At 39.0% G+C, this 25,142-nt stretch overlaps 1 long non-coding RNA gene and 1 other non-coding gene across 2 annotated transcripts; both read right to left on the bottom strand.

Moving 5' to 3' along the window:
• Nucleotides 1-3,969: 3,969 nt before the first annotated feature.
• LOC149202134 (uncharacterized) lies at nucleotides 3,970-4,669 on the bottom strand. Its single transcript, XR_016253501.1, has 4 exons — nucleotides 4,493-4,669; nucleotides 4,342-4,403; nucleotides 4,223-4,266; nucleotides 3,970-4,169 (listed from the first exon to the last, which is right to left on the bottom strand). It is a non-coding gene; the product is annotated as an uncharacterized LOC149202134 (long non-coding RNA).
• A 1,188-nt stretch (nucleotides 4,670-5,857) lies between these two features.
• On the bottom strand, nucleotides 5,858-5,929 carry TRNAT-CGU (transfer RNA threonine (anticodon CGU)). Its single transcript has one exon. It is a non-coding gene; the product is annotated as a tRNA-Thr (tRNA).
• Nucleotides 5,930-25,142: the final 19,213 nt, after the last annotated feature.

The following is a 25,142-nucleotide window of genomic DNA, read 5'->3' on the forward strand; positions in this document are numbered from 1 at the left end:
TCATCAATATTTAGACAAATTTGTATTAATCTTCATTGATGATATACTCATTTATTCCCGAAATAAGAAAGAACATGAGGAACATTTAAGGATAGTGTTACAGACCTTACGGAAGCATCAGTTATATGGGAAATTCAGCAAGTGTGATTTCTATAAAGAGCAGATCCAGTATTTGGGTCACATTATTACAAAGGAAGGTATAGCCGTAGACCCCGAAAAGATTAAAACTATAATGGATTGGCCTACACCCAAGGATGTAGCAGACATTCGATCTTTCATGGGGCTGGCCGGATACTACCGGCGGTTTGTAGAGGGTTTTTCTAGAGTTGCTTTTCCCATTACCTCCTTGCAAAAGAAAGGAAAAGCGTTTAGGTGGACAGCAGATTGTCAGCGGAGCTTCGAACAGCTCAAACATTTACTCACCACAGCACCTGTGCTGTGTGTAGCAGATCCTGAAAAGGAATATGTAGTCTGTACAGATGCCAGTAAGGAGGGCGTGGGTGGAGTGCTAATGCAGGAAGGCAAAGTGATTGCCTATGAGTCCAGGAAGTTGAAGGAGCATGAGCAGAAATATTCTGCCTATGACCTGGAACTAACCGCTGTGATTCATGCTTTGAAGATGTGGCGCCATTATCTGGTAGGGAGAAAATTTCTGCTAATGACAGATCACCACAGTTTGACTAGTTACTTTAGTCAACCTACTTTAAACGCAAGACAAGCAAGATGGGTAGACTTTTTGGGAAATTTCGATTTCGAAATTAAACACCTAAAAGGAAAGGAGAACAGAGTAGCTGATGCACTAAGTCGAAAAGTACATTGCATTTATGAGATTGGTATCAGTCAAGGATGGTCCACTCTTGACCAAGAAATTGAGGAGGCTGCGGCGCAAGATCAGATTTATTTGCAAAAGAAGCATTTGGTGCAAAATTCAGATGACCGTTCCATACAGCAAGGTTATACCTTGAATACAGCTGGCATGTTGTGTTTTCAAAAGAAGATCTACATACCTAATCAAAGCAGTATTAAAGAAAAGATTCTGGATGAAAATCATAGAAGTCCCTATGCAGGGCATCCTGGTTACCAGAAACTAATCACCTCACTAAGGAAGGAGTATTACTGGCCCGGCATGAAGAGGGATGTTGTAGAATACCTGGCACGCTGTTTGGAGTGTCAGCAAGTGAAAGCCGAACATCAGCATCCTGCAGGACTACTACAGCCGATACCCATACCAGAATGGAAATGGGAGACCATAACCATGGACTTTATCACTGGTTTGCCTAAGTCCAAAAGGAGTAATGATTCAATAATGGTAGTGGTGGATAAACTCAGCAAGTCAGCTCACTTCATACCGGTTCAATCCACTTATCGTGCAGCTCAAATCGCAAACATATTTATGCAAAATATATTTAAACTTCATGGGCTGCCGAAAGTAATAATATCTGATCGTGATGTTAAGTTTACCTCAGCTTTTTGGAGGACCTTATTTGAAGGTCTAGGAACTCAGTTGAGTTTCAGCACCGCATACCATCCGCAAACTGACGGACAGACTGAGCGAGTGAACCAAGTGTTAGAGGACATGTTGAGGTCTTATGTGATGCAGCAACCTACGCGGTGGGAGGAGTATCTACATCTAGTAGAATTCGCCTATAATAACGGCTACCACTCATCCTTGAAGATGAGCCCCTTTGAAGTACTTTATGGCCGGAAGTGCCGCACACCCTCCAGTTGGGGTGGACCGGAGGACAAATTCTTATTAGGACCTGAAATGTTGGAGGAGATGGAGGTCATGGTAAAACGGGTTCGAGCTAATTTAAAGATAGCACAAGATAGGCAGAAGAATTTTGCAGACCGGAAGAGAACATTTAAAGAATATCAAGTGGGTGAACATGTATACATCAGAATTCGAGCTAGGAAGAGTACCCTTCAATGGAATGCTTGTGCCAAACTGGCACCACGCTTTTGTGGACCATTCCAAATTCTGGCACGAGTAGGGCCGGTAGCTTATCAGCTCGCCCTACCCAGCCATATTCGGGTTCATAATGTCTTCCATGTATCAGTTTTAAAGAGATATGTGTATGACCCTAGACATATAATAAGTTGGTAGGACATTCAGGTGAGAAAAGACTGTCATCAAATGTAAACTGAAATGAAATACTAGTAAAACAACTGATTTAATTGTTATGTGTTTCAGGTGGAACCGGAAGGAGAGTTCCTGGTCGAACCAGTGAACATATTAGATCAGAGAAAAGTCGAGCTGCGGAGAAAAGTCATCAGCCAGGTTAAAGTGCAGTGGCAGCACTTTGGGCCTGAAGAGGCCACCTGGGAAGATGAACAAATGATGAGGGATACTTATCCCAGACTGTTTTTGGATAAGCAGCAACATCGGGACGATGTAGACTTTCAGGAGGGGGAGATGTAACACCCCTTGTGAAAAGTAAATGCTAGTAACTAGTGAAGTAAATATGGAACAAAGACTTTATTTAAATATGTGTAATTCTGTTGTTAATGTTAATGTTATGTTAATAAAAAGACAGATTGTATTGGTACCATTCTGAATTGAGTTATGATTAATCATGGTTAAGTAACTGAGGAATCAGTTACCCTAACTACCTGGAGGTAGTTGAGACCCCAGAGGAAAAAGGGGAAAAAATGCCAAGTCTGGTTGGGATCAGATGGCAGAAAGAAATGCTATGCTGGTGAGGATCAGATAGCAGAAGTGGAAAAAGGAAAAGCTTTCCTGTGCACGCTACGTCTGGTTAGGATCAGATAGCGTTGACTGGCAAAGACCAGTGTTATTGCGGTCGAGTAGGCCCTGCAAGTGCTTGGGGGTGGAAGCTCAGCAAAGACTTCCTACGGACGGGTGGATTGACAAGCATCATAAAGAGGTTTGGCACAGAAGCAGGTATGGCTTCTTGCTTATGCAACTATTAAAGGATTAAATGTTTATTTTGGTTCTGTGAATAGAACAGTGAAATAAGTGAAGTATTGACTGCTTTTATTATAAGACAGTGAAGTATTGACTGCTTTTATTATAAGTCAGTGTCGAGAAAATAGAAATGATATGCTCTGTGCATTATAGACAATATATACAGCCTTAGGAAAACATGTATAGTTCACTGTGTAAATGATAATAAAACCACCGAGTTTATTGACCCGAACAAGAACCTGAGAAAAGAACTTAAGAATCTACAGGGGAAATATTACCGGAGACTGCGGTTACAGTACTCCTCAAAACCCTAGTAAATACCCCGAAGGGTTATGGTTACAGTGTCTATAACTTATTCAGAAAACAGAACCGAAAACAGAACCCTGTGTTTATGAAATAGAAAAGAGGAAAACGCAACCAAGTATGAAAGATAAGTCGGCATATAGATACATGTATATATACAACTATTCCGCAAATGTAACGAAACCTACAGCCGTTCCTTGTAACTTGAATAGGGTAAAACCCCGGCAATAAATTGTAAACACAGAACTAAGTTTAAAGGCTCGCGTTCAAGCGAGAGAACAGAGCATTGAAATCTTTGTTGCATATGTTACGGTAAACCATGTACTATTATCACAGAACTTTACTCATAAGCAACTGGACCATAAATATTATAAAGATTGCAGAGGAAATGCATTTCGACGATATCTTATACAGTTGAACACGCATTCACAGAAAACGGTACTGCATGTTATGTAAAGCATTTTATTTCTTCTTAACGAAAAAACAGAAGGTGAATATAAACTAGAACGCCGCGGTGAGGGGAAGACTGTGACTGTAAGTCCAAAACCCCGGCGATTCTTCACATTGATATGCTGCTTAGTGAAACCCCTCGGCTGAGCCGTAGCTTACGACAGGCTGGTCGAGGCACCAAGCCGGCAACCATAACTAAAGTTACATTCCTAAACATTAAGAAAATACATGCACAGTGCCTTGACGGAATACATACAGCTACTCACACCGGCACGAAGCTATCCATGATATCGAAACGACAAAGAACAAGTATATTTATCCATGCAAAAGAAACTGAGTATAAATATATCATTGTGCACTTGAATACACAAATGTTCCACAGTTAAACTAGGCAGGAACGCCTTGAAGTTCAAAAACAGAGTTAACAATTAGATTTACAGCTCGGTTCAGAAGAACCAGTCAAGTCTTACGAAAATAGAACAATAACGACACCAAAATGTGCATACATGAACTGATACTTCTCGGCCTCAATAGCAAAAGAGAACCCGAGCTTGAACAGAGAGGAATTTGGGACATTCCCGTAATCCCTGCCAAGGGAATCATATCTTAGCTAATTCTTAAAACAAACCTCATGCGAATAGAACCAGTGTTCAAACCCTTACCGGTGTTGGGTAGCCGACGAACGAAGGAAACCCCTTACTCCAGAGGCATGGGCGGTGACCATCTGCATACCCATGAATACACATTAGCACAAACCTGGCAGAACCAAAATGTAAACTGTGAACACAAGCTCTGGAAGGAATAATTCATTACCTGCGAAATCGAGACCTGGTATAATCAACGCCATCAATGACGAAGTATGCAGGGCCTGGAAGCCATGGTTGCATGCCAGTGAACCTCGGGTGACAGAGAAAGTTAAACAGCGATGGAAGGATGCAGAGCTGCAGCTACAACGCTGCATAATGAAATGGAGGACTAAAGCCGCGAAACAAGCACTGGCATATAAGTAAGCCAGCCCAATTACCGACTCGTGGCACAGTTGGAGCCGTGGATCTGCGGTGAGCCATCTGCATCGTCCGATAACCGGTGACCTCGGGATAGGTTTTGGCGCGGAGGCAACAAGTCCAAGGCCACAGTACAAGCACATGGCCGCATGACAACCAACCGTCGATCTAGCCAGGTGGGCTTCATCAACGCTACCATGCGGACTAAGGTCAGAGCCGGACTTGCCAGCACATCCGGTAGATTTATCGGAATATGGAAAGTGTAGTTGCCGTAGATCAAACATTAAATAATTGCCATCTGTGATACCGGGTATCACATCATGTAATTTGTATATCGAAAACCATATCATTAGCCCGTGAAACATTATGAGCGGCAATCAACAGTTGACAAAAACAAATATATATATTGTGTTAACGCATGTGCATTGACATGTAACATAGCATCATGATTCTTTATAGTTGAGTTGTGATTTCGTATGCAGGTTAAGTAAAAGTCAAAGTCCATGTATTTAACATGTTAAGTAAAGGTTGTAATATATGTAAGAGTAGTCAATATTAAAAAAAATTGTTTACTGTAGTTTTACTTATGGGTACGTGACATCCACCCATATATACATCAAACCCATATACAAACATGGGTAACAGCAAAATTTAGTTTATTTAATTTTTTAGTACTGTCGAATGAATTCTTAAAAAGCCACCACTTTATCCATACCTCCAATATATACATCAAACCCATATACAAACATGGGTAACAGCAAAATTTAGTTTATTTAATTTTTTAGTACTGTCGAATGAAAATACAAAAGCATAGGGGAAAATCTAGTTAATTTTATTTGTGTTGCTCATCAATGAAAATACAGAAATGGCAACCATGAGCACCAAGATAACCGCCAGCCTCCCATAATTTATCGGTCGCAGTCGCATTTTCGTGCACCAAGATAACCGCCAGCCTCCCATAAGGGTAACAGCAAAATTTAGTTTATTTAATTTTTTAGTACTGTCGAATGAAAATACAAAAGCATAGGGGAAAATCTAGTTAATTTTATGTGTGTTGCTCATCAATGAAAATACAGAAATGGCAACCATGAGCACCAAGATAACCGCCAGCCTCCCATAATTTTCGTTTAGACATTAACCCGAAGCCGAAGGGGGCAAAACATTCGAGGCAGAAAGCTCCCGGCGAGAATCGAACTCGCGACCTTTCGCTTACGAAGCGAACGCTCTACCTCTAAGCTACGGAAGCAGAGACGATCTACTTCCTTGAAAGCGATTTCTAATACACTATATAATGAAAATAAATGATAAGTTTCACAGATGTGTACGTATCGCGTTTCAAACGTTCATTGTTAATGCCCTTGGAATTTAATGGCTTTATTGCCAACGAAGTAGCTAGAGTTTTGTATGTAAAGTGATTATATTGAAAAAAGAATTATTGTAATGAGTAATTGTTTATCGACATTTTGCGGTAAGCCAATTTTATATTAAATGGATTATTTTCCGACAAATGATTTTAGGAAAAAAAATTAATCGCAGTTTATTTATTTTGTGGTTTTGTTTTGTTTTTTTAATATTTTTTTTATGGGTTTTATTTTCAAAAAATGTTAAATATATTGAAATAGTAAATTTGAATTGTTAAATCTATATAGAATACGTTTTTTTTCAGAAGGAAAAAATCAGCATGTTATATATTGAGTAAAATATATTGATCATGTTACAATTTTGAGGACCATAATCTTGGAAAATATATGGATGAAAGATCCGAATGAGCGCAAATGAAGTTGCGTCGGATATTCAACAGAATGAGTGCCAGATAGAGAGTAAGACGGCGCATGAGTCGACCTGAAAGTATAATAGAAAGAGCATTTGCTGTGCATGGAGAAGCATCATAAACGATGGAGAGAGAATGAGGGCGTATGTGTCGACCAGAATATCAAAAAGAGATAGAGCATCTGCTGTGCTTGAGACAGCGGCAGATCAATGGAAAAACAGGAAAAACAAACATGTAACAGTCATATAGATGGGCTAGAGAGAAAACATATACATATATGCAGAAACCTGAGCACCAACGCGCATGGAGAAGAAGCTTCTTCAGTCAGCCTGTGAGGGCATGGATCCCATGATAAGTGGCAGAATAGAGAGCAGGGGCAGGCAGGAGGCCTGAAAAATGCGCCGGTTCCGCCACGTCCAAATATTCCAGCATGTGAGGCAGAAGAGAGCTTGTCTAGCGGAGCTTTGATCCGCCCACCATAAAAAAGCATCCTGAACGGAGGAGAATGTACAGTGAGGAAAACTGAGAAGAGTCGATAGTTCATACCAGATTGCTTGAGCAGCAGGGCATTGAAGAAACATGTGGGAATTGGATTCATTCTCCTGAAGGCAGAGAACACATCTGCCAGGCCCGTGCCAGCCTTTCCTCTGTAAAACATCCCAGGAGAGGTTTTTATCGAAGAAGAGCAGCCAAGAGAAAAGGATGGTTTTAAGAGGGCAAGGGGCCTTCCAGAGCTTAAACGGAAAAATGGAGGGGAGAGGGGGGAGATCAGCAATGGAGGAGGAGTATATTTTCCGGACAGAGACGTGATGGATATTGGAGTCGATGGACCAGATGAGGGAGTCTTTATTGCCATGTTGGACGATCCCCTGGTGTGAGAAATGGGAGGTGAAGGAAAGCCAAAGGGGGCGGAGAGGGGGAGGGATGGCGAGCTGGAGGTCAGTTTTCCAAATGGGATGAAATACGTGTATGTAATAAAAATGTATTTTTAGTAATCAAATTAATTATAATAAAATTGAATGATTATTGCAGATATATAATGGAAAACATTTTTTTTTTCAGAGGGAAAATCAACATATGACAAGCTTGCTGATAATTACATATGGCCGAAGCCCGCTAATAATTACATATGTATAATGAAATATATATATATATATAAGTCTTTTTTAAATTTAGTTTTATAGAGATCAAATTTTGTAAAGTACAATTCTTTTTTAAGTTTTGCACTAGAGGTTTGGTCGAAAAATTTGCTCCGAAAGATTAACTAATATATAATTTAAATAATTAATATGAATTAAATAATTTAGTTGAATTTGATACGGTAAAATAATAAACTAATTTTCGAGTTTTTCTTAAAATGAGACATCAGTAGCCAAGGGCGTTTCATTCTTTTCGTCCCTTCTTATGTCACTATAGTATTATCCATCATCGGAAATGCATATAAAAAAGCCTTAGAAACAAAAACATAATTCTTTAGAATTCTTAAATATAAATAAAATTTATAATTAAAAATATATATAGTGTAATAACGGCTTTAAAATTTTTGAGTAATTAATGAAAATTTAATTGGTTAAAATTAGAATTGAATCTCCTCCCATTTTGGATTGAACTATGCTTCTCCCTTATTTAGTCGCATACATTACTAATATTGTGAATATTCAAATTGCTTCTCCCTTATTTAGTCGTATACTATATATGTTTACTAATATTGTGAATATTCACGGTCATTTTAGTTGCAATGTGATAGAAATAGTTTTATTATTATTATCATTTTTATTATTGGTTAAATTTTTAAATTTTTTTAGTTGGATAGAAATAGTTATTATTAATATTATTATCATTTTTAGTATTGTTAAATTTTTAATAATTAAATTAAAAATATATTTTTAAAATAATAGATAAAATGTAAATTATTAAGATATCATGTTTTTAAAATCTTTATACATATTTCTCTTTTTAAACTAATCCTCATGAATTGGGTTTATTATATAAATAAACCATTTAGTATGATTAAGGTCTATATAACTTTCACCTGGCAAGGCAGGCTCAAATGAGCCTTCGGCCAACCTTGAGCCTTCGGCCAACCTTGATGGGGCCCCATCACCCCACCTTCCAACCAAACATCCCTTAGAGCCCTCCAAGAACCTTTTATCATTTCTAGAGGATGTAGACTTCAACACAGCCAAATCTGAACACATGAGCCTTCGGCCTGCCCACCTTCCAACCTTTATCTTTTCTAAGATGAAGAATTCAACACCTCCAACTCTGACAGTGCCTCCTAAAGATTGGTCCTGGCATCAACCTTTATCATTTATATGAGAGATGTAGACTTCAGCACACCATCACTCACAGTGCATCCCAAATATTGGCATCATATATTAAATTGATCAAAAACTCCTGACCAAAAAATTGATTCCTGACAACGGACACCTGACTCTGACTCCTGACTCCTGACTCTGACTACTGACTCCTGACTCTGACTACTGACTCCTGACTCCTGACTCCTGACACCAGACAAAGCACCTAAGTAATACAGTTACCACACCAATGGTCTTATGGACCATTGACTATACACCCGGAACTCCTGGATACAAGACTTTAGGATGAATTGATCCAAGAGCTTGATACCAAATGATATCCTAAAGAGTGCACGAAATCTATAAGCTTTCTCATGCCTCTTCTCAAGAAGCTTTTATATGGTGGAGCCAGCAAAAAGAATCGTGGAGACCGATCATTTTAATTGTCTTATGGTGTGCCTAGAGATGGAGAAATAACAAACTTTTTAACGATGCAAAGGAACCTCTGAAGGATATTTGTCAAAGTATAATTCTCATCTATGATTCTATTCCCAAAATCCTTTCAAAATCTAGTGCTGTCAATAGAAATGTGCAGGTATCTCCTTCGTTCAGGTCCCCGAGGGCCTTTTTCGACGGCGCATCCCAACAAAACTCATGTGGAGCAGGTGTGTTCATTCAAATGGACGAGAATCTTCAATATTATCTCTCTTGGAATGCAGGTGTGGGTACAAATAGCCTGGCTGAGGCTAAGGCCCTTGCGGCTCTCCTCGCTTTCTGTTGTTTTCTTGACATCAAGACCATCTCTGTTTATGGGGACTCCAAAACAATGGTGGATCATGTAAATGGAAAAGGTTTTGTCAATTGCCCTCACCTCTCTGTGTGGATGGATCGAATTATGTTTTTTTGGAGATGTTTGCAGGGGTCTACAATCCAGCATATCTACAGAGTTTGGAACCTGAGAGCGGATTGCCTATCTAAGGAGGCGCTCCTTATGGAAACTGGTGCATGGTCCTTGAAGATTTCTGTTGGCAGGGAATCCTATATCATACAGGACTTTTGTATCCCGGGATTCTGACTCTCCTTTTTTTGGTTTCTTCTGTGCCTTTCTTTTGTCCTATCTCTTTAGATATGTCCTGGCATATGTTTATATCTGTTTATGTCGTCAAGATCTGTCATGGCATATGTTTGTATCTATTTTATGTCGTAAACTATCTCCGTTTTTTGGTCCCAGCTGGTGCTGGGGAGGTCTGCTATTGTGTCCAGGCTATATGCTCTGTTCAGACTCATCCTATGGATTATATTCCTCATATTTTATATGAATACTCTATTATACAAACTCATTATAATACAATTCAACTTTTCTTTCCGAAGAAAAAAAAAAACAAAAAAAACAAAAAAAACAAAAAAACAAAAAAAAAACAAAACAAACTAAACTTCATAATAAATAAAATGCATTAAAAACAAAAAAAACGTGATGTAATATGATTTTGAAGCATCTTATTACTTTAATTAGGCATCTACAATGGTACTATGATGTCATTTATTATTAAAGATGTGTTTTTAATATATATTTTTTATAATAATTATAATTAGAAATGTGTTTAATAGTATAATTTTAAAGGTTTTAAATAAATATAAATAATTTATCAATTTTATTTTATAAATATATTTATATAAAGTAAATTGAATATATTTATCATAAAAAATTAATTAATTATGTACCAATTTAAAAATTTATTTCAAATTATATAAATGAATGATATTTGTTGAGCTTGCTAATATTTAGGGGATTTCTTCAATATGAAGTCTTAACTAGACTTCACACCGTTGGAGTATGAGTCTCAGCAGTGGATGGTAGTGTAATGTCTTGAACACGGTAGTGCGTAGAAGAAAGTATGATAAATTTGGGTCAGAGCAAGTGTATGATCCTGTGGAGAGTCAAGTGCGATGCATGAAAGTTCTAACACATGGAGGGGAAAAGGAAGTGTGCATCCTTAGAACCCCGTAATAGTGCGGAACTTGAAAGGGACACACGAGCGAAATGACATTATAAGCTAAAATGCATAATAATCCACATATTAATGTGATGCGTTAATCTAACAACACGCATTCAACAAGATTTGTACAGATGCATACAAAGTAGTTCATAAGCATATGTGTAAGTTAAATAACATGCATTTCCAATACAACAAGAATAGTCTTACTATATTAACAACATATGCATGAAAGAATGTTGGCTCTGATCTTATTATTATAAGTGAAATTTCCATCCATACATACACCATTGACGACCACTAGCCCCAATAGTGGAACATTACAGTTAATAACACCTACTCCTCTAAAAAAATATACTCGATCTATGCTATGGGGAAGCAAAGGCTCTTCACAATACTCCCAAACCTTTTATAAGCCTAAGGCTAGCCAAAAGCTTGGCTCCCAAAACGCTTGTTCTATGAGTTATGAGGTTCTATTTATAACAAAGGGTGGCGTGACCCTTGACATTCCCCTTTGTGACTGTTTGAATTCTCTCACGACTCTTCAACTTCTTCACTAAATGACACATTATGTTACATTATGACTTTTCATATTCCAATATTGACACTTGGAATTTCACTTACAACATATTTACAAATAATATTACATTTTCCACATGTACCCATATAAGACAAAATAGGCTTGAGACAGCCTAACAAGACACAACACTATGATTCTGAAGTTTGGGGAAAGTATAGCTCAACAACATCCACTTGGTGCTTCTGAGTCTCATAAGCCAAGCTTGGTACCGTGTGATGGTGCCCCCAAACTATTTGATGGTTTCTCTTTAGAAGCGGACTCTTGCCTCCATGGCATCTGGGTATATGGTCTTGGAACATGTATCCAACTCATTTTGAAGCATGAGCAACATGGTGTTGACCTTGACAGGACCACCAATGTACTTATGCATGTTGTGTGCGTTCAACTCCAAGTCTTCCCTGGTGGCCTCTTGTCTTAGCTGCTCCAAGTACTCATAAATCTCTAGCCGGACTTGGTTCTTGGGTTTAGCATCAGTGAGGGAATTGATTGATGGGATCTATTCTTTCTCACCATGACATCAAGACTATTGTACAACCACACATATGAGGCTTGTATGATGTCGATGAATGGGCTGAGTTGTTCGTAGTTCTGGATCAAGACTTCGACCTTCGCTTTCTCCACCTCTTCCTGTGGCTTCATCTTATTTGCTAAGTTAAGAGGGGCCTCTTTATACCACATTGTACACTCGTGTACATGGGCATTGGCAGCATGTATGTTCTTGAGAGTTTGAACAAACTCTTTGCTTCGTTGTTGTACGCAATGCACATGGAAAAATTCTTTATGCACAATGACAAATCTGTCATAGAGCTTCTGCATGGTATCACTAAGTGTTGATACTTTAGCAAGTATCGCTATCCTCATCTCCCCCAATGCAGAAACTTCATTATGCACTGATGCTCAGAGTTGTTCTTCCTCTTTCTTGGCCACTTGCAAGTTTTCCAATTGTTCATTCTCGGTCGTCAGATACTGAACATTTGAGCTTGTTTTTCATGCATAGGCCAAGATGGTTTGCAAAATGACAGTTGGATGCTTCCTAGTGTCCAACACAATCATCCTTTCCTTAGCGAATGCAGGTGATACATGATCATCTAAAAAGTTCTTCCTCTATGCTTGTACATTCTTCTTTTGCAACTTGTCAAATGGTAGATTTCACACATCCATGACTATATCATCATCAAGGAGAACAACATCTCCTTGCTCGCTCGGAGCTGGTTCCAACACTGGAGGTGGTGGAGGCTGAGCGATTATCTGTGGTGCTCTCGGCATCAAGTCACTGTATTCATTCTGTGGCTCTTATTCCAACCCCATGTTTTTCACTTGAATCAATTTCTCAATCTGTTGAGCAAGCTCCTGATCTTGCATATGTTCATCCTCTTCCTCAACTTCTCGTTGTTTTGGTTCATCAACCTGTATCATCGTTGTTTCCTATGTCATTGTGCCTTGCCTTTGTTCTTCTTCTTGCTTCTACATCTCTTCTCTTTCTCTCCTCCTCAACTCTTGTTCTTTCTTCAACTTCTTCTCTGTTTCCTGTAGCTTCAGTTCTGCTTCCTACAACCTCTTATTTTCTCTCTTCCTTCGCTCTGTTCTCTTCATCCATTTCTCCCTCTTTGCTTTCGCTGCCAAAACTACCTTCTCTAGGAAAGGATCTACCTTCATCTTACAAAATTTCTCTCTTTCTGGGTTCTTAGCAACCTTCCTCTTTCCCTTGTCCTATATTAAATTGTTGCCTTCTGTTGCTATTGTTGTTTCTTCCAAAGCTATTGTTTTCTGCAGAGAAACCCTCCAAGTTCTCGCTATACTGATCGGCTCATGGAGTTTGTAGACATTGTAACAATAACTCCAAGGGTCTTCCTTTGGCCAATTAAATGTCTCGTGGATCCATGGAAAGTAAACTATCGCACACTGGTCCTAGCAAATACCGTGGGGATCATACAGATTAAATTTCTTGATGCCGAACTCGAATTTCACTATGTCCTTAGCATCGAAATCTACATATTTCAATCCCTTAATATTGTATAACTTGATATGAAAAGGGAGAGCGGGCCATGATATTTTCTTCTTCCTATGTAGTGCTGTTGACAACCCTGTAGCGAGGTGGTATGAAACTTCTTGCACGATCAACTTGTCAGTGGCATACCTTAGTAGAACATGTGGAGGATTCTCTTTGGAAAAATCTCTGATGAAGGTACCACCTGGTGAGCCCTACCAATCTACAATGTTTTCTATTTCCTCCATTGCTTCTGTTGGGTGTGTGTTATATTCTTTCCATGACTAGCCCCATGCATGGGGGGGTGATAGCCCCCCTTGTTTGTTGCACAGGGCGCAGCGGGGGGGTCACAGGGGGTTTGAGGGGGGTGGTAGGCCCCCTCTACGAGGTCTGGGGTAGCGCCCCAGGGAAGTTTTTTTGGACCCTATATTAGGTGGCCAAACCTACCTATGGTTTTGTGCGTGGTTTTTGCACATGGTTTTGGGCATGATGGTTTTCTGCCCATGGTATTTTGTAGATCCGGTCAAGGGAACTATGATTATGTTCTAATCCAGGGTTAATGGATTGGGATTTATGGATGCTTCAACATGTATATATATGTATTGTAACATTAAAAGGAATATAATGAAAAATCAAACTTGTAGTCCTAGGGGATCCAGAGGAAAATCTATGTGTATATCTGTTTTATGTTTTATGCTCTCGCAATTGTTTATTTTTTTTCTAGAATTCATATACATGTAATTTCTATACGGGGTTAAAACCTACATTTGGTATCAGAGTTGTTTTGGCTTCAAGGGGATGCCTTTACTGCTGAGGGGTTTTGCTCATGCCTATGGTAGACCTTGTTTAGTGAGAGATCCGCGGGATCGATTCTTGTGGAGAAAGAAGATGGAGAGAAGTGCAACGATAGAGATCGAGAAATTTAATGGTCAGAGTTTTGAGTTGTGGAAATGCAATATGGATGATCTACTAGTGGATAAAGATTAGTATATTGCAGATGTACTAAACCAACGACAATGCCAGCTGAAGACTGGGCAAAGTTGGATCGGAAGGCAAAGATCACAATACGATTGTGTATCTCAGATTCATTATTGTTGAATGTATCAGGGGAAGCTTCAGTGAAGGCTTTGTGGGACAAGTTATGGACTTTGTACCAATCTAAGTCTATGGTGAATAAATTGTTCCTATAGAAAATTTTACATAACCTGAGGATGAAGGATGGAGACTCGGTGACAGAGAATCTGAACACCTTTAATACTATGGTAAGCCAGTTCTTATCTGTTCATATAAAAATTTCAAATGAAGATAAGTGCATCAGTTTGTTGTGTTATCTACCAGATTCGTGGGATAGTCTGGTTGTTGCGATAGGTAGTAATGTGACTACCCTGCAGTTTGATGAAATAGTCTCATCCTTGTTGTTGGAGGGGATGAGATGGGAAAATATGGAGGGCCATAATGGTGATGCCTTGTCTGTACAAGGACGGTCCCATAACAAAAAATAAATAAAATAAAAAAAACCTCGAGTGGGAGATCTAAATCTAGAGGGAGATATAAATCTCCAGGAAAACATGTAAAGTTGTGCTGGAAATTCGGAAAGGAAGGGCACTTTAAAAAGGAATGTAGATCTAAATCTCCTGAGAAAGGAAAGAGATCTAATGATGCTCCTTTTGCAGAGGCAAAAACCACCTCAAATGAAGGTGGGGATGTTTACTTGGCTTCTCCTTCAAGTACACATGTAGATCATGAGGCATGGTTGATTGACTCAGGTGCATCCTTTCACTTCACTCCCCATAGGGAGTAGTTCTGCAAGTATGATAAATATGACGACGGTGATGTCTTCTTAGGGGATGTTAGGAAGGCTAGAATCGTTGGTCGCAGAAAAGTCAAGTTGAAGTTGTAAGGTGGAAGGATTAGAACACTTATGGGTGTTCTACATATTCCCGCATTGGCCAGAAATCTAATTTTTGTAAACAAGTTGGATGATGCAGGTGTAAAAACAATGTTCGACAAAGATACCTGCAAGATGGCTTGGGGAGCTCTGGTATTGATGCAGGGAATTCAAATTGGAACTCTATACAAGCTTTAGGGTAGCACTGTTATTGATGGGTGCAACAGTTCTGTAGTTCCTGAAAGTGGAGCATAAAATCTAGTGGTCTTTGGAGAAAATACCATGCTATGGCATCAAAGGCTTGGACATATTGGAGAGAAGGGCCTTCGAATACTTCATGGTAATGATATGGTAGAAGGTATGTATAATTTCTCTTTGGATTTTGATTTCTGTGAAAATTGTGTATATGGGAAGTAGAATCGAGTGAATTTCCCCTCTGGTGTTAAGAGGGTGAAACATATATTAGAGCTTCTGCACAGTGATGTGTTTGGATCTGTGTGGATTCCATCACTGGGTAATTCTATGTAGTATGTATAATTTATAGATGACTTCTCAAGGAATACATGGATATATTTCCTCAGGAATAAATCTGAAGTCTTTGATAGGTTTAAAGAATTTAAGACTCTTTTGGAAAACCAAACAGAGAATAAGATAAAGGTGTTGATGATCGATAACAGTGGAGAGTTTTGCAAGAAGGAATTTGAAGAGTTTTGTAAGCAGTGTGGTATAGCACGATAGAAATAATGAACAAGCCATTGATGGAAAAGGCAAGACACATACTCATTGGTGTCAGATTAGGATAGGAATTCTAGGGAGAGGCGATGGAGACTGCATGTTAGCTGGTCAACAGATCACCTTCATCCGTGTTGGAGGATAAGACTCCACAAGAGGTATGGATTTCTAAGAAACCCTCTCTTTCACATCTAAGGATATTTGGATGTGATGTGTATGTACATGTTCCAAAGGAGAAAAGAACCAAGTTTGATAATAAATCTAAAAGGTGCATCTTTATTGGGTATAAGGATTAAAAGGTTATAAGATTTGGAACCTAGAAACAAGGAAGGTTGTATACAACCAAGATGTGGTGTTTAGAGAGGTGAAAGATGTTATTAGACATGAAATCCTACCAAATGAACATGAGAAAATAGAGTTTGAGATAAAGGAGGAAGAATCAGACTCTACAATAGAAGAGGAATTAGAAGATGAAGAGCCACAAACTCCAGCTATGAGAAGATTGGTTCGAGAAAGAAGGCAACCAAAAAGGTATAGTCCATATGATTTTTGTTAAAATTTTTCACTATCTATTACTCATGATGATCCAAGAACTGTCAGGGAAGCAATAGATTTAGAGGATGGAAAACTCTAGAAAGAGGCCATGGTTGATGAAATGGCATCTTTGCACAAAAATGAGGCTTGCGATCTGGTGGAGTTGATGGTTGGAAGGAAACCCATTGACAACAAATGGGTGTTTAAGAAGAAGATGAATGAACAAGGGAAGGTGGAGAAATAAAAAGTTCAGTTGGTAGCAAAAGGTTATTCCTAGGTGTCGAGAATTGATTTTGGTGATATTTTTTCTCCTATTGCCAAGGTTGCTTCTATTAGATTATTGTGATCTGTTGTTGCTGCTTTTGATTTTGAGGTAGAACAGATGGATGTGAAGGAAAAATTTCTTAACGAGGATCTGGAAGAAGAGATATACATGAAGAAACCTAAAGGCTTTGCGGTGAAGGGTAAGAAATAACTGATATCCAGGTTAAAAAAGTCTCTTTATGGGTTAAAACAATCACCAAGGATGTGGTATCAGAATTTGATACATATATACGGGGACTTGGCTTCACCAGAAGTAAAGAAGATCACTATGTGTATTTTAAATTAATTGGTGACTGTGTTATTTTATTGGTCTTGTATGTGGATGATATGTTGCTGATTGGAAATAACAAAAAAATTATCTAGGAATTGAAGACCCAATTGTCCTCCAAATTCAACATGAAATATCTTGGCGCTACAAACTATATTTTGGGCATGTAAATTAAACGAGATTGGGAAAAAAGGAAGCTCTGGTTAAACCAGAGGAATTATGTCGAGGAAATATTGCAAAGGTTTAATATGGAGGATAGTAAATCAGTGAAGGTTATTATTCTTGTCAGTATAAAGTTATCTGCTGAACAGTTTCCCAAGACATAAGAAGAGGAAGAGGACATGTCCCATGTTCCATACACAAGTGCAGTCGATAGCTTGATGTATGCAATGGTTTGTACTAGACCAGACATTGCACATACAGTAAGAGTATTGATCAGGTTTATGCCAAAACTAGGGAAGGAGCATTGGACAACAGTGAAGCGGGTTTTCAGGTATTTGTGTGGCACTAGTGATTATGGTTTGTGCTACTAAAGAAGACCAAGGTTGGATAGAGTAATGGACATTTGTGGATTTGTTGATGCAGATTGGTCTGGATCTCTGGATTAGAGAATATCTACAAGTGGGTATGTATTTAACCTATTTGGAGGTGTAGTCATTTGGATGAGCCAAAGACAGTCTGTAGTGGCACTTTCAACTACAGAGGCAGAATACATGGCAACCACTCATGCAAGAAAGGAAGCAGTTTGGTTATAGAGATTGTGTTCAAGTATGGGGTTGGTACAACGAGCTATAAGGATAGACTGTGACAACCAAAGTGCAATTTTCTTGGCAAAGAAACCTCCTTATCATTCAAAGACAAAGCACATTGATGTTCAGTATCACTTTGTGAGGGATATGGCTGAGGACAAAAATGTGTTGCTGGTAAAGGTAGACACTTTAAAGAATGCGAAAGATGCATTGATGAAGTTTGTGAGCACTAAGAAGTTTTATTGGTGTAGAGAAACAATGGGTGTTGTTGGGTTGGACCAATGACTAAGATCTCTTGTGGCCCCCTGTGGAAAGAAATCAACAAGTGATAGAATGTTGGGGTGTGTGTTATATTCTTTCAGTGACTAGTCCCACGCATAGGGGGGGATAGCTCCCCTTGTTCATCGTGCTAGGCGCAATAGGGGGGTTTGAGGGGAGTGATAGCCCCCCTCTACAGGGTCCGCGCAGTGCCCCGAGGAAGTTTTTTTTGGACCCTATATTAGGTGGGCGGACCAACCTATGGTTTTGTGCGTGATTTTCACACATGGTTTTGGGCATGATGGTTTTCTTCCCATGGTATTTTATAGATCCGGTCAAGGGAACTACGGTTATGTTCCAATATAGGGTTAATAGATTGGGCTTTATGGATGCTTCGACATGTATATATTGTAACATTGAAAGGAATATAATGAAAAATAAATTTGGTAGTCCCGGTTGTGGGATCCAGGGGAAATTCTTTGTGTATATTTGTTTTATATTTTATGCTCTCGTCATTGTTTATTTTCTGTTTCAAGAATTCGTATGCATGTAATTTTTGTACAGGGTTAAAATCTACAACTTCTCGAGACATGCAAGGTGGATCCTGCTCAAAGATAAGCTTGTACAACGAGATGATAAAATGGGTAGTTAGCCTTGACATCACTCCTTGATAGCTGCAGTCAGAACAAAACTTGCAATTTATTTTGATGACAATCTCTTTTGGTGTCCATGTCTAGCTCATGCCAGGGAACCACTGTTGGGTACAGATTGCATCTAGTAAGTATGCGGACATGTAAAACCTTGCTTGCTCATTCTTGGGCAGACTTTGAGCCTTAGCCACATGGGACTTCAACTGATGAGCCAAAAAATCTGATCAATTGAATGGCCTCCCATCATTCACCAACTGGTCCAATTAGACCACCCACCCTTCAGGAAAGTTTTCTGCTTTTTCTTGACCATATATTTTGCAGGAAAATATGATCAAGAACTTGTAAAACTTCTTGAGGGACTTCATCTTGTAAACATGGGTAGATTTTTATCTAAACTTTGATGGCTCCTTCACCTAGCACTTGACAATATATCTCATGTTCACATATCTATGGGTGGCATAGAAGAGTGAGTCCATGCACTTCACCAACTCGGGTAAGTGATACATTTGATGAAATATCTATGCTTTGAAGGTGGCAACCTCTCTCCTGCTGACACTGCTCAATTTCATAGTATTCTCAACTGTATGTGAGACAATCTAGCTGATGATGTCTGCACATGGGTATGCGGGGTACCTGCATGCAACCTTGTATAACCCTAACCGCTGGATGCTAAGATAAACATGTCATTCCTCTAAGTCTGCCTTGAAGTCCTTTGCAAAATTGTCTTTGATCTGTTGTCATGCCAATGTTGTTCCCTTATCAATGAAAAACTGAGTATCTACATATACTGGTAAATCCACTGATATCTTCTCAAATAATTCCCTAGTACTGCTCTTGGTAGTTTCCTTTGATGAAACTCTCTTGGATGCCATGTTAAATGTAACTTCTAGAGAGATGCTCAACAATTGTTGTACATGTGGTACATAGAGGATACTCATGGCAAGAAAATGTTATCTAAATGAAAAACAAATTCAAGACAAGATCAAGTAGCAAGTTGGGATCATGATGCGAAGGATTGTGTAGCTATGGATGATAAAGGGGACTGCTTGATTGTGGGAACTGCACATTGCGCAGTCCCAACAGTCAGTGTGGGAGGTTGATGACTGGAACTACGTAATGCACAATCCAGTCCCAGCCAAGGCCTGGGAGAGACTATTCATTACACAATCTCATTGGCCAAACTAGGATACTGGCTCTTGGAACTGCGCAGTCCGCAGTTGGAGCCAACCCAAGCTAGGCTCTACGCAATTCCAGAAGCCAAGATAGAGGCTTGAGTCTCTAGATTGTGCAAAGCTAGCTGTGCACAGTGAAATCCGAGCAAGGGGACCCAGCTCTGCCCAAGGGGAATGTTAAAGAAAAGAAGATATGAAATATAGTGTGATGTTGAGTGAATATTTGACTAAGTGTTGATGCATGTGTTTTCACCTACTACAAAATGTGTTTTGCCCAAAGTACAAAAGAGTAGAAAATTTGGTAGTCATCTTCCAAGCCATAGAATGACTCAAAGTCTAAATCAAACAATCTCCATTGGATAGTGCTCGGAATAAGATTTCCAATGGTATGTGGAAGTCCAAAAATGGACATATGGATTAGAAGATATGGCATGTTGAATTTTAAGGGTTTTGTTGCCTTTGAAATGAAAGAGAAGAGCATATCGAAGGTCCCACATATCAGAGGTCCGACAATATCAAAGGTCATGCAAATTAAAGGTCGTGCAAATCAGGGGTCCCGCAATATCAGTAGTCGGGGGGGTCCAGGCCATATTGGATATCAAAGATCGGTGTTTTCAAAATGTCAACCTTAACAAAGTTGCAATCAGCGAACACCAATAGTGTTAAATCGACGGGATTGTGCCTTTAGAATTGAAGCGTCGAGAAAGACCAAAGATGAGTTTAAAAAAAAAATTAGTGAAAACCAGATAATTTTTGACCTTTTCTCTCTCCTCTAACGGGACACTTGGCAACATTAGATTGGTTCCGATAAGGGACACATGGTGAACAGAGATTGGTTCTGATAAGGGACACATGGTGAACAAATATTGGTTCTGATATGCCACACGATGGTTGACGTCGTCATGACATGACAATACGATGGAAACATGGTAGGAATATTGGGCATTTTTAGGGGTCATAAGGGGCCAAAAAAGGGTGACACGTGTCACCACTCATAAGGTGACATGTAGTAGAGGATGACGTCATGTTGCAAATCAATGATCATAGGTTGGGGAATATGGCTGCATCAAGTTAACATCTTCTGATTGAATCCTACAATAGAGGAGCTCCAATGTGGGGGCTAGCTCATGGTCAAAAATAGTTTGAAGAACCGAAGGCGAGGCTAAGCATAAAGGGGTGATCATACATTAGTGATCACAAAAATGGAGAAGAACATAATTGACATTTTGTAAAGAATCATATCGGTGAAACACCCGATATAGTGGGCCCAAAGCAATGTGGATAGGTGGCATGAGCCGGGAAGCATAAATATGCATGTTTCATGCATGTTGATCAATATCTGGGTGGAAGGTTAATCAAAGATTTTATAAAGCAGCGTGAAGTTATTAAAATTTTTTATGGGTTCAAGCCTTGGCGCAGGCCCTCCCTCATTCCCCCTCCACATGGATCGGGCCACGTCGCACATCGCATGTCAAAAGTTTTGGGAGGGTGCACCCAATACAATGTTATGAAATTGCTGATTGCCGAGTTATGATATTCAACAGGGCCTAGGCGCATATGTGTTGTGGCCTTTTGAGTTGTACTTTGGGATTGTTGTAGTGATGTAATGATTCAAATAATCGGCCCTTGTCCCAGCTAAATGGTTTTAAGCGCTTGAAGGCTTAGGCCTTGAGTCCCTAGGACTCTATCATGCAATTTCCATCCAAGCCCCAGGGCTAAGGTGGAGGGGCCAATCAGAGATCGACGCTCGTATTTTTGCAGTGACTGTTCAGTTTAAAGTCCCTGAACGGACTGAGCTCCAATACACTTGTGTGAATGTTTCACAAGGCGTGATTAGTTCCTATAGAATTTTAAAGAAGTTAAGGGGATGGACAAGTCGACAATGGTGATTCTGTGTTACTACTAATGCCACCACAGTTGATCTCTCCCTACTCCAGAGAGTGGGTAAGTCAAGCAGTTAAAGAGGAAAGCGATAGGCGAACTGGCTGCATCATCATGGTAGAGACATGGCTTGATTAGAGGTGATTATAGGGACGATCGAGAGATATTTTCCTCACCATCATTCAACTTTCCTTACTTTTGTTTATTCTGTATTTCTTGCATTTTAAAGAAAGGAATCAAACCTTGATTATAATCATTTGGGCAACAGAGCTATCGTACGCTGTGACAACTAGTTAACCAGACAATTCGAGCTCTGGCTGAGATATTTTGTAACTGTTAATTCAAAGCTCCCTCTCTCCTTATAAATAGGGGGAAGAAATAATTAATAGGGCTAATGGAATTCTGCACCTGAGGGGTCGAAATTCTTTGATTCCACTTTTTGTTCTATTTTCCTGTTCATGAGGGACTTGAGTGATACCTTGCTGAATGTAAATGGATTGGTGAATTTGACTCATTTTGAAGGATGAATGAAAATCTTTGCTGACTCCAATAAGAGTAATGTACAATATGTTTCCCCTTTTTTAATCACTTCATGTATGTGTTTCTCCCTCTGAAATAGTGTAATGAAGTTGTCAGTTTCACTCTTATTCATGGTTGTATATTTTTCTTCTAAGTAGTAACAATACCTATGGTAATTACAAATTTACTTGTGTTATTTGATATCCTACAGTACCCGTATGAGCACAAATTTGCATATGCTAATTAGTAACAAATGTATTCATGATGTATAGATCATGGAACCTTAATTAGAGCTCCATTATTTTTGTCATTCCACCTCTTCTGTCCTCCATGCTTCTATCAGAACATTGTTGCTTAGGATTCTGTCTTGTTTCCTACTCTATTCATCGAATCCCCTCCTCTCTTTCCTCCTCTTCATTTTCATACAATGCTAATATTAAAGTTGCCTATTGTTGTGTGTCGGCCACCAAAAATAAACATTTCTCTTTGAGATTGGCCTGATTTACCCCCCGTGCATTCAGATCCATGTATTGGATTCAGTTTACCTTGATGAAGGACTATTGAACCAAGCCCCTTTCATTATTTTTTCCAACTAAGTGACAATTGGACTGCAGCAGAAATCCCTACTCATAATATCCAAAAGCACTCATCTCATTTAAGATGTCCTAGGCACTAGTCTACAATCAACCCATAGGCTATCTCTAGGAAGCTTTCTATATCTCTTGAAGCAATTGTGCTACAGGTGCTAAAAAAAGTGACAACATCTTTCTGGGGTCATTGTCAGGGAATGAATCAAAATATTTTTCCCTAGGTATGAAATTTTCTTACATTCTCTCTATCAGGTGAGCAAGGAAAGTGTGGGTTGAAGATATCTCACCTTAGAGATTCCACTGTCTGAATTTCATTATAAACACCCTGGCTACTCCACTGTTCGAATATTATGGTAAACATCTCGGTGATTCCACTGTCTATATCTTTATTTGATCATCTTGGATTTCAAGCAAGCTCATACTCGCTCTGATGCTAAACATGAGAAAACTTCCCCTACGTTTGAGCTTGAGGTCATTCAATTAAAGGGGTTTTCAAAATGGCCATTCCTGCATCCTTGGCTAACAAATTTTCCCCACTGGATTTTTCTTCTATTGTTGGTTATCCCAATCATGTCCCTTCATTTCATGAATGGAATACCTATTTGCCAAGATTCAATGGAAACACAGATAGAAGGACGGACCAACACCTCAAGGACTTTCATGAATGTATGGAACAACAGGTATTGTTCTTGAAGATGTACAAATGAAATTGTTCATGTGTTCTTTAGATGATCATGCTAGAGTTTGGTATAGAACATTACCTCATGGCAACATATCTTCCTTAAAGAGATTTCACATAGCATTCAATCATTATTGAAAAAGATTATATCCACCAGATGCTTTGTTTGAAGATTGTTGTGCATATTTCAATGATGAAAATATTTATGAGGTTAATGATCCTACTGAAGATGTTTGTGAGACTCCATTCCAAGAAGATATCTATTTGCATCAAGAATCATCACCCAATGATCAAGAAAGCGAAGAAGGAGACAACATCAAGCTGCATGCAAACCCTTAGAGGTCTTGATCTGCTGAATTGTATGATTCTCTTTATTATGATTCGTATGACTCCGATGGGGAGTCGAGTGATGCAAAACCACAATAGTCTCAGTTATGGGAAGCTGCAAAAAAAGAGGAGGCCCACCAGGAGGTTAACAAAGAGGCTCCAGTTCATGATTCACATCCTTCAAATGGAGAACAAGTTCAAGAAGCGAGTAATGATGTTGATGAAGATTCTCTGATATATGATTCATATAATTTAGAGGAGGTTGAGACTATTACAAATGGTCAAAGGGATCTATTTACAAGCAATTGGGAGAGGGCTTCCAACAACAAATTTTTCAAGAAGAGCCCAAAGTTGAAGGACCAAGTAGTGTGTGTGGTTGCTTGCTATAGAAATATTCCTATGGGGAATCCTTAGTAGATTCTATAGTCTATGACTCTTATGGTTCAGAAAATCAAGATTATATTGCAAATTTCCAAGAGAATTGACCCATTGACAAATGGGTAGCAAAAGACTAGCAACCATTTTTTCTTTAAAAACCTAAAGTTGAAGAGTTGAACAATATTTATGGCTGCCCTAACCAATAGGATGTTGCTCTACAAAATTTTTAAGAATATGAGGAAGTTGCAAGTCTTTCTCATTAGTTCTATGATCCTGTAGTTGACTACATGGAAAAATTCTTTGGTTAGCAACAAAGGTTGTTTCTGGAGTATGCATCAAGTTTTTTGTTTGAAGATTTTTCATGGGGCATGCTTGTTTTAATTTTAAAATTTCAGCAACATGGAGGCATTAGGTCCAGTGCCCAAATTCTAACCTGGCACCATTGGAGGGTTGACCTCACTTAGGTTAATTGATGCCCTATACATAAGTAGGAGTTGTATATAAATAAGCTCACTAGCCGAGAATTTAATTTCTAGTTGTTAGAATTTATATTTATGTATTTCAGTTTGATGAGGAAAGGACTCCCTACAAACAAATTTCCATGGAGATTTTATGGTTTTATAGATTAATTATATTTTTGAATCCATGCCCAATGGTGAAGGCTACTGGTCTGCAGGTTCTCAGCACCTTGCCAGCAAGGCACTGTCCCCAGTTGGAACCAATGTTGTCACCTACTACCTAATGTGTTTTCAGTTTCCCAAAGTAAAAAGGAGAAAAAAATTATAGTCATCTTCCAAGCCACATAAGGACGCAAATTCGAAACCATACCACCTCCATTGGATAGTACTTGGAATAATATTTACAATGGTATGTGGAAGTCG

The sequence above is a fragment of the Pinus tabuliformis genome, chromosome 2_1, assembly GCF_031772625.1.
Source record: "Pinus tabuliformis cultivar Carrire ecotype Pingquan chromosome 2_1, CPIR1, whole genome shotgun sequence".
NCBI lineage: Eukaryota > Viridiplantae > Streptophyta > Pinopsida > Pinales > Pinaceae > Pinus > Pinus tabuliformis.